At 39.7% G+C, this 12,005-nt stretch overlaps 1 pseudogene; it reads left to right on the forward strand.

Moving 5' to 3' along the window:
- Positions 1–3,392: 3,392 nt before the first annotated feature.
- On the forward strand, positions 3,393–3,511 carry LOC111732007 (annotated as a pseudogene).
- Positions 3,512–12,005: the final 8,494 nt, after the last annotated feature.

The raw sequence follows: 12,005 nt of genomic DNA on the forward strand, positions 1-12,005 counted from the left end.
CTTGAGGATCTAAGGATTGGAGAAAGATTCCCTTGTGGCTCTAGCATGGGAAAGGGGAGAGTAATCCTTGTGAAGTATATCCAGAGACATCTCCATTAAAAGCACTCTCCAGGCTTTAGGGCATTTCTGAAACCTGATCCCAGCTAGGGGAAAGGAATTCCTCCCTGTTTTAGTTTCCCCCAGCCTTCCTGTCTCACTCAAGGGCAAAAACCCACAACCGTAGTGAATTGGGAGGGGACAGGGCTTCAAGGAAATAGATTTGAAATGCTACAGCCTAGGAAGAGAGTGGGGGGGCGGGGTGGAATTAAAGCAAACCACTGGAGGAGGAACAGAAACATTTGTGAAGCCCCAGCCCTAGACACAGGCTCACTGAAAGACTAAGAGTTCATCAGAATATTACAGAATGCTCCTCATCTCCTGCCCCTACCACCACACCAACAGAGTTTCAGTATAATAATAGTGGATTACAACAGCAAGAACCAGGCTATCTCTAAGGACCAGTACTTAGAGAAGCCCCAGGACGAAGAGAGGAGACAAAAACAAGGATGCTAGAAGAATGCGAAGCCTCTAGAACCATAGATACAAAAAAGCCAAACTCCCAGGAATATTATCATAAATCCTCACACTTAAAAGTCTATTAAATTAGGTCCTATTACCTGATATGATATGTCCAGCTTACCACAAAAAAAAAAAAAAATACAAGAATGCCAAAAGGCAAAAACAAAAACAAAACCCCATAATCTGAGGAAATCATTAGAACTAGATTCGGATATGAGGAGGAGAAGGAATAGGAGGCGAGGATGTCTCTCAGGCTTCCATCCAGAATGAGTAACTAAATAGATCATGATATAAACTAATATATAGAAAGAGGAACCAATTTGGCGCCAGGGGGTGGAGTAAGATAAGCTCAGTTTTGAACAAATTGAGTTTGGATGCTGTAGTCATATCAAGGTGGAGATGCTCAATAGGCATAGAAGGCAACAGAGATAGTAAAAGAACAAAAACAATAGTTTCCATAGTGAAGGAACAAATCAGAATGCACTCTGATATTGGTAGAAAAGATTTGGTGTCAATAATTATGATGGTCAGAGATACTTCTGGGAAAATGTGCTGTCTGGGAAAAAAAAGTATGAAAAACTACTGCTTAAATTAGTCTTATATTAAATATATAGTTAATAATAGTGTATTATATGTGTAAAAAGTTGCTAAGAGTTAATCCTAAAAGTTCTCATCACAAGAAAAAAAAATTATAACTATGTATGGTGATGGATGTGAACTAGATTTATTGTGATCATTTCACAATATATACAAATATTAAATCATTATACACCTGAAACTAACATAATGTTATATGTCAATTATATCTCAATTTAAAAACAAATAATAACTACTGGTGTTAAAATAATGAAGTCTAAATGAGCTTGGGAACCCAAATTTGGAAAGATACTCTTTTAAAATTTAAATGACCATGCCTACCCTTTCCAACTCCAACGAATGTTTCTCTTTTTCACTATTTGTAAATAGAATACATAGAAAACAAATCGTTAGATTGAATAATCTAGGGTCTCCCAGTATACAAGTTCTTCCTTCAGAACCAGAACTAGCCAAACAATAGCAACAGCAACACCAGGTCTAATGGAAATGTGTGGTCTAATATGCCAGGGCAGATTAAACAGCCCTACGATGTTGCCCCCCGCACTTCAGACTTCTCCACAAACTCCTCATGAGCTATAGGAACAAAGATCAAATGAACATTGGAAGCTGCCCTAGCTTTTCAGACTTCGGAGGATCATATAAAAAACCATTGCCTCAGCAACCGGGAAAAGTTCATATATTTCTAAAGATGCACGAAGAGATTTAGCTCAATAAATATGACAAAGAGCAGAGAAAACTACCCGTTTCAAAAATGGGCTTTTAAATAAAACAATTATAGAACTGATATAGTAGGATTTTTGGTTTTCTTGCTTTGATTTTTTTCTGTCTCCAAATAGCAACATTTTTAAATGTCCTAGGCAATTTCCTTGGCACCTTTTGACATTAGCTATTGTCTTTTCTAATTCCCTAAGTTCTCTATCCTTTCAAAGTATACACTTGTCTTCTCTCTACTGTTTCCTCTGAAAGGTGTGCAGAAGTGAAGAGACTCCAAAAGCAGAAGGACCTACACATGTGTCTGTGTCACTAAACACAGTACATCGATTCTATTTTCCTTTAGTTACAGTCTAAAAAATACTCAAAACAATTATGCTTCCTTTTATCCAATAAAAATAGCTTTCTGTATTAAGCTGATGAACGTGATGGTAAAAGGTGTTGGGTTTTTTTACTATTTTTCTTGAACATACATCTCTGACAGAAACTCTGAACTTTACTCCCAAGATATTAAAAATCAGTTCTTTTTACTTTTCTCATTTGCTTTCCTAAACAATATCAAATTTCCAGTTGCTAAAAGGTCTAGAATTTAGGAAACAAGGTGCTGCTATTTCATTTCTTATGCTCCTCTAAAAGCTTAAGGTTCAAAAGCATAATAACGGCCTTGGCTAATGGAAGCTGTCCTTTGACTCAAACATCTACTTTAGCACTTTCAATTAACAAGCAGCGTATTTATACTGTTAGGATATAGATACCTAGATTAGGAACAAACTGTACCCTATGATGGGGACATTCAAATTAGATATTCAAATTAGTAGTTTTATAGTTTTGCCTACTTTGCCAGGTATAATTTTAAATGACATAACAATGCTTAAACGGTTATGTTCAAAGGTTAAGCTACCACATGAAAATCCCTTTATTTGTCATAGTCTCATAATTATTGACTGATTCTAATTGTATTCCATGTAGTAATCTTTATTGGAATAATCCTAAACCCTGATTTTTGTTTTCCATAATATTTTAGTAATTCTCAAAATGTCACACTTTTGTGAATGAGTATACATAAAGATCACACCCTGCCATGAAAGGCTTGTGGTTCACTTTCAATTGAGAAAGGATAAAGAGGAAATTTGGAGATGCGGGGACGGGGTGGTCAGAAAAAGAGCTTTATTTGCAGCAAAATGATAGGAGCTGCAATGCTGTTGCTTCAGGTCCCTAACACTTCTTGTCCACTCTTGAGGTCTTGTTCAGATCTCTTCCCAAAATTTACTATTGGATAATTACCCATCTCTGAGCAGACTGGGTCTGAGAACTGTCTCCGAATACCAACAACCAACTCTGTTAATTATTAAGGCAATGTATTTGAATGCTTTCTATGGCAATTGTAACAAATTACTGACTTAACAGGAATGTGTTATCTCATAGTTCTAGAAGTCAGAAGTCCAAATGAGTCTCACTGGGCTAAAATTAAGATGTCAGCAGAGCTGTGTTCCTTCTGTAGGCTGTAGGGAAAAAAACCCATTTATGTCTACGGCCATGCCACCCTGAATGCGCCCTATCCCATCTGATCTCGGAAGCTAAGCGGGGTTGGGCCTGGTTAGTACTTGGATAGGAGACCACCTAGGAAGACTGGGTGCTGTAGGTGGCCAAAAAAAAAAAAATCAATTTATTTTCCTTTCCCAGCTCTGTCTTAGTCCATTTGGGCTGTTATAACAAACTACCACAGACTAGATACCTTATAAAAATAGGAACTTAATTCTCACAGTTCTGAAACCTGGTAGTCCAAAGTCAGGGTGCCAGCATGGTCAGATGAGGGTTCCCTTCTGGGTCATAGACTTCTCGTATTCTCACATGGCAAAAGGGCTGAGGGAGCTCTGTGGGATCTCTTGAATGAGGGCACTAATTCCATTCATGGGGGCTCCACCTTCATGCTCTAAGCACCTCCCAAAGGCCCCACTTCCTAACACCATCACCTTGGGCATTAAGATTTCAACATATGAATTTTGAGGGGACACGTTCAGACCATAGCAAGCTCCTAGAGGACACTCACTTTCCTTGGTTCATGGCCTCCGTCTTCCATCTTCAAAGCCAGCAACTTCGGGTTCTTCTCATGCTGTTACCACTCTGCTTCTCTCTTCCCATTCCCAATTCCTCTCTTAAAAAGATATGTGATTATATTGGGCCCACCTGGATAACCAAGAATTATCCCTCTACCTTAATGTCAGCTAATCAGCAACATCGATTCTACCTGCAACCCCAATTTCCCTTTGTAATTTAACCTCACACATTCATAGCGTCTTTGAATTAGGACCTAAACATTTTTCTAACTACCACGGATAGTAAACTATTAGCTAGCATTATTTTGACAACAAGAGCTTTGATGATACCCCAAAAGCAATATAAGTCCCAAGGAAGACCCAACACTAACACCCCTCTTAAGCATGAACAATCCCACAGAGATATGCACTCTGAGGAGGGCCCTGTAGCACCACTGCAACACTGAGCCAGACTCTCCTACTCACAGCTTTGCGATGGAACTGCCCCCATAAGTACCTCAGCAACATGAGCCGGCACTGGCTCACTGAGAAGAAAAGGATGTGGGGAGGGAGAAGCTGTATCATGAAAGCTTGAAGGCCAAGGCAGAGGATCTTTAGGAAGAGGCAGAGGTCAGTACCTGTGTCTCCCAGTAGCTCGTGTCTCAGAATTCTGGTTCTGGACATCCTCAACTCTTGTTTTCAGAAGCTGCTTGGAAACTGGTGACTATCTCAATTTAAAAAAAAAGTCTAAAATCTCACTATATTAGTTATAGATTCTTTCTAAAAATAAGAAAGAAGTTTAGATCTCTTGGACATAACAGGCAACCCATCTCAGCTGATGGGGTAGCTCTGACCACAATACCATCCTTCAGCCCAGATTCCTTCTATCCTAAAGTTTCTGTACCATCATTGTCCTCATCAGCGCAGCCAACATAGGATTACTCCATTAGGCCAACAGATGTGTGCTCACTGACCGTCTAGGTCCCACTGAATCAGAGGGCCTCCAGACCTGGGTTTTCCTCTAAGGTGCTTAAAACAGTAGGTGCTACCACCACCCCACTAGGCCAATGACAGTGCATGTTCTTATAAGCCTAAAGTACTTTTTCTCAAGGCTGCATATCTTGTCAAAATTGTTTGCCCACATCACTACAATCTGTGTTCAGGAAAGCCTGAAACAAGTCCATGTTTGGAAAGCAATGGAAAGTACAGGAGGTTCTGAAATTCATAAGAATTCATAGGAATAAGAAAAGAGAAAGTTTAGGGTGAATCATTTTTTTCAGCAAGGGGGGCCATGATTATGCTAATCACTTCTTCTCATATTCAGAATTTAATCACATGGACATACCTAGCTGCAAGGGAGGCTAGGCAATGTAGTCTCCAGCTAGGCAGTTTTTAGCATTTATTTGGGGCCTGCCTTATGCCAAATTCTTTATGCACAGTATTCTTATTGCTTATTTATACCAAATGAAGCAACTGGAGCTGGAAGTAGCTAAGTCACTTGCTGAGGATTACCCAGAACACCTGGAACTGAAACCCCCATCTCTCTGGCCCCAGACCTGTGGTCTTCCCACAGCACTGTGCCCTCTCAGAGCCACACATACTGCCTTGCTTTGCAGAATGTGTTTTTCAGGATTTTGAAAAACATCATTGTTGGATCTGCCTCTTCTGATTTCTTCATTTCCATATCTAAACATTTTCTTTATACTCTCTTTCCTTTCTGGAAAAACACTGGTCAATACATAGTCTCAAAATTTATTTTATCACTTGTCATATACATTTAATAAAGTGCTGTGTACCTTTATAAAGTAAATATCTTAATTTTAAAATTAAAATCATTCTATTATTCTCCTATTTTCAAAGAGCTCAATTAAAATTCATTTCACTTTTTTTTTTGCTGCTTTTAAAGACATTTGATTTCTTTCCCCACAGTGGATCACCAGAATGGAAGGAGTTACCTTCTGAAGGCAATAAGCATGGAGGCTGAGAGTTAATGATTAGACCCACATCCTTGCACAAAAGGAAACTAAATCAAAACAAGATTAACCAGAGGAGGCTAAAGAAAATTAATAGGTGGCAGAAACTTTATTTTTTTTAAAAAAAAAAAGAAGAAGAAGAAGAAGTTTGCTGCAGAACCACAGCCTCTTTGAACGTCTGAGTGGAAAGAGGCAGAATATCCTGTCCATCCCCTCCTTTACTGAAGTATTCATTTATCCTCTCTCTACTGTTTCATAGCCATTTATATCCACTTTCACAAGCTTTCAGTTCCAATTTAGAAGGTAGCTCCTCAAAGACAGAGTGACAATCTACAATTTCTTCCTCACCCTCTACAGTACTCTGCATGCAGCTGGAGTTTAAAAATGTTTTTGGAACTCAAATGTAAGAGGTATGAGTAAAAAACTTTGAATGATGCATGTTTTATGTTTCTTTTTTCTTTTTCCTAGAGCACAAACAGAAAATGACCATCTGTTGGTTACAAATCTGAGGATAAGCTCTACTAAGGACACCAGATGTGTGCTCACTGACTGTCTGGTCCCACTGAATCAGAGGGCCTCCAGACCTGGGTTTTCCTCTCAGGTGCTTAAAACAGTAGGTGCTACCACCACCCCACTAGGCCAATGACAGTGCATGTTCTTATAAGCCTAAAGTGCTTTTTCTCAAGGCTGCATATCTTGTCAAAATTGTTTGCCCACATCACTGCAATCTGTGTACAGGGAAGCCTGAAACAAGTCCATGTTTGGAAAGCAATGGAAAAGTACAGGAAGTTCTGAAATTCATAAGCATGGGAGAGCAATGATTCAGAGAGAAGCTGCTCTTCTTGGTTCTTCTAAACTGAAAAGCATTCGAGGTAATAGAGCAGCTACTGCTTGCCTAGGCTGGTTCCTGACCTTCCTTGACCTTGTACCTCATGTTTGAATTGGACCTCAAACTAGATCAAGAAACCACAGTCCCCTCCCAGGACCAAGTTTGCCCTATACGTCTCTCCTCCTCCCTACAGAAGTATAGCAGAGAGACAGCCAAAAAATAGGTCAAAGGAGTTGCTTCATTAAAGGGTTAATAGCGAAACAGTTATCACAGCCTTCCTTTCTCCCCTTTCCGCTAATTTGCTCACTTCTCATCCTTTACATTTTACAGGTTTCAGTTCCTATTACAGGTGATTAATAATTAAGTGATTGTTAATTCTTTTCTGCCTCCTAGAAGTCACAATAATCTGAGCAATGATGACCCAGTCAAAGCCTGAGAGGGAAACAGACATGGGCAGAAGTGAAATTACAGTGTTTCCTTTCCTGTATAAAAATGAAAACATTCACAAATGAAATGGGTTGTAGTTCATGGTCTTCAACATATAAACAAACATTTTATTCTATTTTGAATTATGTTTTTCTTTCTTATTTCCCAAGTAATCTCTATGTTCTCAAGACATGGGAAGGAGAAAAAAAGGAACATTACTATTCAGAGATTACGAGCTTCCTTGGCTCCAGCTATTCAACTTTAAATATTTACTTGGAAGCTGACTCAAATTTAAATAAACTTGCAGTTATTGGGTAAAATAAAGTATTCCCCATAACTCAAACCACTCATAATGTGGAGAAATTTCTCAACTGACCTAATTTATGTTGCCAGTTTGATCCAGAGTAAGTTGAGTTACTCATTACCGGATGACATGCAGTTAAGGCCAACCCAAAAGACCTCAGTCAAAAAATGTTCTTCTTTGATGTTGCTCTCGACTTCCCTGAGTTTGTAAAACTAAATCCTTCCTGAAAAACAGTGAATCTGCATGGTGCGTGCGCGAGCGCGCGTGTGTGTATGTGTGTGTGTGTGTGTGTGTGTGTGTGTGTGTGTGTGTGAGAGAGAGAGAGAGAGAGAGAGAGAGAGAGAGAGAACAGCTAGGTGATGAATGCTAATTATCTTAAAGCAATTCAAAAAACTGGCAACTAGAGAAAGCTTCACCAACCACCTCTACCTCGTACCAATTATCTTATTTGCACTCCCTTAAAGTGATTTGAACTGTTATCCCTGCTCTCCTTGCATTCCCCATTTTCCCTGTAATAGATTTTATATCTATAGAAGTTGGATTTTAATCTCTTTAAAGAGAGAAGCCCTTTATTTACAGTAGATGCTCAATAGATTTTTGGGAACAGATAAATGAAAAAAATGGATGAATAAATAAATCCTCATTTAGTCACAGTCTCCTTCACTAATGACACTTTGTTACCCGCCTACTTCCTTCTCTCTTACCCACAATGTTCCTTGGAACTCCAGGGTTCTGCAAGCATAGGAGAGCATTCGGGTTTGGGAAGACATCCTAAGTATACTACCCACAACAAGGATCAGGCAAACCTGCACGGCACCTCCCCTTCATGGCAAATTTACTAGTTGTCAGTGATAAATGAATGCCAGGCATGTATCCATATCATAGATACCCTTAGGACTTGTGTAAAGTTTGCAGCACTTCTGATGTGACATGTTGACGGTGAGGTTCATGAGCAAATAGATATTGTACTGTTAATGATTCAACTTTGGAACAAACATTCTCTATTAGCTCTCTCAAGTTCCCAAATCGGTTTCATTGAGGAGTATTCTGAGATTGCAAGGCAAACTACTTCTGTGTGAACCAATATTTTCTTGAAACAGTATTAGGCCAAAAAAATAGAAGACAGAAATAAATTGAATTTGAGGCTGCTATGTAACTGCAGCTGTCATTCAGATTTCTGGATTTCAAATTTTTAGTTTGTCACATAACAGCTTCATTGTTATCATTGACTAGCTGCAAAATAAGGGAAAGTTACATATTTAAACTTAGCAATTAAAAATATTTCATTTATATATTCAAGTTTTATATGACTTTTCATTTTTAAAAAAGTATAAAACCATAAAATAAAGCATCAAGAGTGAAGGCAATGAGGTCTGTCAGGAACTTACAAGGTTTTTAAGCAATCTACACATTTTATTCATTCACAGTCATTCAACAGATATTTCCCAGTACCAATGCCTGGTGCTGCTCTATGTGCTTGGAAAATAGCTGTGAATAAGGGAATCAAATTCCTGCCTGTGTTCTAGAAAATTGGTATAGACTTATAGTATTTGCTTTTTAACTTCTTAAAGTAACTGTATTAGGAGTGCTTTGTCCCATACTTCAAATATGCCATGGAATAACACCAAAATGAATTTTGTGAAGCAAAATATTCCATAAATTAATTTTCTCATTCATAAAAGATGACACAAATTACAATATTACTAGTACAGATTAAACCTTCTCTTTCTGAAGTAAATATTCTCAGGACCTTCCACTATTCTGGAGGTTACTAGACTTTCACAGGCCTGGTTCCCATCTCATTCCTGCTCTGTAACTTGTGGGTGCTGTATATGATGTCTGACAGTGTGGGGAGAGGAAAAAGATTCCAGAACTGGTTTCACCACTGGTTATAGCACTGGCAGGAGTCACAGGCAACTATATCTCAATTTAAACAAATCCTTCTCCTTACCCCGTCCGGATTAGCTGTATGCTGACTGAATTCTGGAATCTGTTGCTCTCCAGCTGGCGAGGGGAGCACGGCACAGCCCACGTTCGTGCTGTTCACTCTGGGAGAAAGCTGGCCTTCTCAACTTCTTCCCTGGAGTGCACACTGCAGAGAGGCCATACCATTCAATTCCATTCAATTATCCAGCAAGTATAAAATTAGTTCTTTTAACCAAACCTGGATCCTCTTCTCCAGAAAAGTAACCTAACAAGAGAGTTTACAGAGCCTGCTGAAATGTCAATCTTGACCTTATGTAATAAAAATCAGTAGGCAAAGGCCAAGGCCAGACTGAGTGCTACTGAACAGCAAGATAGCATAGTGGTACCCAACAAGAACTCTGGACCAAAAATGCCTGGGTTCATGACCTTCCACCTTGGCACATTCCTTAACCTTTTAGGGTATCCATCTGAAAATACGCAAGATAAAACAGTGCTTCCTCACAGGGATACTGTGAGAATGAAATGAGTTAGGGATGCAAGGTATACTGAGCCTGGTGCAAAGTCGTGTCTAAGTGGTAGCTACGATTCTAGGACACATCTCACAAGTGACTGGGCACTCTGGGCTCAGAACATTGGCCCACCACTGTTTGCTTATTTCTGTTCAGGTGACTTTCCCCAAACAAACATTAAGAAACACATTAAACAGTGGGAGAGACACTAAAAATATTTACAAATGATACCAGACACTAGGTTCATACTCAAATTTTGACATTTAATTTATTTTCCAAAGTAACCAGTACTAGTATATCAATCAAGGGGAGAAACTCATTCAGTTCATTGGACTGTCTCAGGGCACATGTGGCCTTTGTCTGTTTTACAAATTCTCTCAAAATTCTTTTCTAAAATGAATAAGACTATAATTCATTTTTAATGTGCAGAATTGTAAGAAATGCAAAAGTCTCTTAGGTGATATAAAAATTGAAAATGCTCCATAAAAAGGATCCACTTAAATGTCTGACTTGTAAAAGTAAATGTCGTTTTAAAATTTTTCATTTGTCACACTCCATGAGGTCTCTCCTGCTTGCCGTGCCCGTGAAAGCTCCCCACTGCACTCTCTGGAGTGAAGGAGAACATGACCAACCGTGCTTCTGCTGGTGTGCTCTGGATTTGTGCAAATCTGTCTCGCCCCTGGCCTCCATTTTCACTACTCCAAACCAGCCACTCTAAGAATCTTTCCCCCGTCTGCTGCGTTTTACAACTACTCTGGAAGGAACATGACCAAGGTCCAATGTCCTGGTGGCTGCCAAACAAACATCAGAGGACTCCCAGTGCTCATTCCACACAACCAGGCTCGCATTGAGATGCACCAGAGAGAATGCCCCAGTGCTGCCTTTCAGCCATAAAGTCTTAGATCAGAATCTTGAAAAGCCTCTGGGTGTAAGATACAATTTTGGCCCCAGCACCTCTGGGATCTTTGTTGGACTATCCTTCACTCTGTAACTCTAGCAAGCCTCAGCCCAGGACTCTTAAAATACTGCCAAGCCCACATAGCCACAATATCTCTGAGAACCAGTGCTGCTCCTGATGGGACAGGATGGCTTCTCGCTCAGCCAGACCAACCAGTTCTCTTGAAATTTCAATAACCACCAGCCTTGGAGGAATGGAGCAGACTGCAGACACTATGGGCTGGATAGCTGCTCTGAAGTTCATGTCACACACTGAGCTGCCTGCACTCAAGTGCTGTTAAAGTTCTTCAAAGGATTTGAATGAAAATCTTCATAGAGCAAACATGGCAATCCATTACCAGCAGTCATCAAATTCTGGTGCCTTGACCGGGAGGTGGGGGTGGGGAGGGGATGGCCAACCCATCAGCTTCCCAGAAATGTACTGTGCTGACAAGTGACTCTTGCAAAGGAGCCCTTTACTTAAATGAGGTGTGTATCCACCACGGCAGAACATGTGGGGAAGTTTGAGGATCAACAAGCTTCTAATTAAAGCAGAACATCAATCCCCTGTGTTTAGAATACATTTGGAGAACCAGCTCTGCCAGCTTACTCAAGCTCTCTGGATCCATGATTATAAAAATGTGTCAAGTTGCGCTGTGGACAGGCTGACTCGGGCCCCCGAGCTGAGGCAGGGGCAGCCTACATCGGCCAGGGAGATGTGCCCTGGACTCTCATGGCCCTGCACCTCGCCCAGCCAGGCACTCACACAGTGACTCCCCTAAAATGCAAGGGAGGACAGTTCACGAATGTCAGAATGCCTGCATAAAAAGTGAATTCTCCCGCTAAAATGAAGGTGTGGAATTTGAAGCTATTGCCTAAGCAGATTAGGATGAGGAGTCTCCCTAATAATAAAAATCTTTGGCAATTTGGGCTGAAATTCTGCAGAAATGCTCAAGTAGATTTTAAGAAGAAAAGATTTTTAATTATCATTTTTAATTAAAGCTACATTCACTTTCCCCTGCCGAATCTACCTCTTCACAAAACAGTCAAAGTAATACTGTCAGCAAATTTTAATATTTTTTTGTATTTCTCCTATTTTTTACATTTTTAGTTTAATGTTTTTATTGAAACAAAGAGTAGTCAGCTAACCTTTTGTTTCTAGGATAATTTAAAAACAAACCTTTGTATATGTATATACAT

This window comes from Pteropus vampyrus, unplaced genomic scaffold, assembly GCF_000151845.1.
Source record: "Pteropus vampyrus isolate Shadow unplaced genomic scaffold, Pvam_2.0 Scaffold11, whole genome shotgun sequence".
In the NCBI taxonomy this organism is placed as follows: Eukaryota; Metazoa; Chordata; class Mammalia; order Chiroptera; family Pteropodidae; genus Pteropus; species Pteropus vampyrus.